The following is a 2,111-nucleotide window of genomic DNA, read 5'->3' on the forward strand; positions in this document are numbered from 1 at the left end:
TGACCCCGCGCTCGTCTACCACCGTCGCGGCCACGCCGATACCTTGGCGCCTGCCGACTCGGGCCCGTCGACGAGCATGGCCCGCTTTGCCGACCCCGCCGTCGTCTATCACCATCGCGAGCCGACCATACCCGCCGCTCCCAACGTTCTGACGGCCCGCTCCGAGCCGTCAGTGTACCACCCGGTCGTCATCCACCGCGACCCCAGGCACGTCCACCCGATGGTGACATGGTGCGCCGCTGGCGTTCTTCGCCTCGTCGACCGGCTGATCCTGGTAGTTGATACGATCTACACTCCACCGGACGCATCCCTGGTGAAAGGGAATTAGGCTTACACCTATTTCCTAATTGGTTTTGGTGGTTGAATTGCCCAACACAAACAATTGGACTAACTAGTTTGCTCTAGTCCATAAGTTATACAGGTGCCAAAGGTTCAAACTTAGCCAATAAAAAGACCAAGAAATGGGTTCAACAAAGAGAGCAAGGGATAACTGAAGGCTGCCCTGGTCTGGCGCACCGGACTGTCCGGTGTGCCACCGGACAGTGTCCGGTGCACCAGGGAACTCCAAGCTGAACTCAACACCTTCGGGAATTCTCAGAGGCGCTTCGCTATAATTCACCGGACTGTCTTGTGCACCACCAGACAGTGTCCGGTGCTCTAGGGGAGAGCGACTCTGAACTCGCCAGCTTCGGATTTCCGCTCCGCTATAATTCACCGGACATGTCCGGTGCACACCGAACTGTCCGGTGAGCCAGCGGAGCAACGACTACTTCGCGCCAACGGTCGTCTGCAACGCATTAAATGTGCGCCAGCGCGCGCAGAGGAGCAGAGCACGCGCGGGTGGCACACCGGACAGTCTACATGACTTGTCCGGTGCACCACCGGACAACCAGGCGGGCCCACACGTTAGAGCTCCAACGGTCGGAACCCAACGACATGGTGACGTGGCTGGCGCACCGGACAGTGTCCGGTGGCGCACCGGACAGTCCGGTGCGCCATGCGACAGCAGCCTCCACCAAACGGCTATTTTGGTGGTTGGGGCTATAAATACCCCCAACCACCCCACATTCAAGACATCCAAGTTTTCCCACTTCAACTACTTACAAGAGCTCTAGCATTCAATTCTAGACACACCCAAGTGATCAAATCCTCTCCCAATTCCACACAAATCTTTAGTGATTAGTGAGAGATATTTGCTTGTGTTCTTTTGAGCTCTTGCACTTGGATTGCTTCTTTTCTTTCTCATTCTTTCTTGAGATCAAACTCACTTGTAATTGAGGTAAGACACACCAATCGTGTGGTGGTCCTTGCAGGAACTTCATGTTCCATTTGTTTGAGAAGAAGAAGCTCACTCGGTCCGAGGGATCGTTTGAGAGAGGGAAAGGGTTGAAAGAGACCCGGTATTTGCGACCACCTCAATGGGGAGTAGGTTTGCAAGAACCGAACCTCGGTAAAACAAATCCGCGTGTCACACTCTTCATTCGCTTGCGATTTGTTTTGCACCCTGTCTCTCGGAATCGATTATATTTCTAACGCTAACCCGACTTGTAGTTGTGATTAAGTTTGTAAATTTCAGATTTGCCCTATTCACCCCCCGTCTAGGCGACTTTCAATTGGTATCAGAGTCCGATGCTTCATTAGAGCCTAACCGCTCGAAGTGATGTCGGGAGATCACGCCAAGAAGGAGATGGAAACCGGCGACAAGCCCACTACAAGCCATGGGAAAGCTTCATCGGAAGAGTCCCGCAACAAGGGGAAAGGGAAGGAGAAGAAAGCCTCTTCCCACAAGTCGCATCGGAGTGGCGACAAGAAAAAGAAGATGAGGAAGGTGGTCTACTACGAGATCGACACTTCATCACCTTCCACCTCCGGCTCCGACGCGCCATCCATTACTTCTAAGCGCCATGAGCGCAAGAAGTTTAGTAAGATTCCCCTACGCTACCCTCGCATTTCTAAACATACTCCATTACTTTCCGTTCCATTAGGCAAACCGCCAACCTTTGACGGTGAAGATTACGCTAGGTGGAGTGATTTGATGAAATTTCACCTAACCTCACTCCACAAAAGTATATGGAATGTTGTTGAGTTTGGAGCACAGGTACCATCCGTAG

This window comes from Zea mays, chromosome 5 (assembly GCF_902167145.1).
Source record: "Zea mays cultivar B73 chromosome 5, Zm-B73-REFERENCE-NAM-5.0, whole genome shotgun sequence".
Taxonomy (NCBI): Eukaryota; Viridiplantae; Streptophyta; class Magnoliopsida; order Poales; family Poaceae; genus Zea; species Zea mays.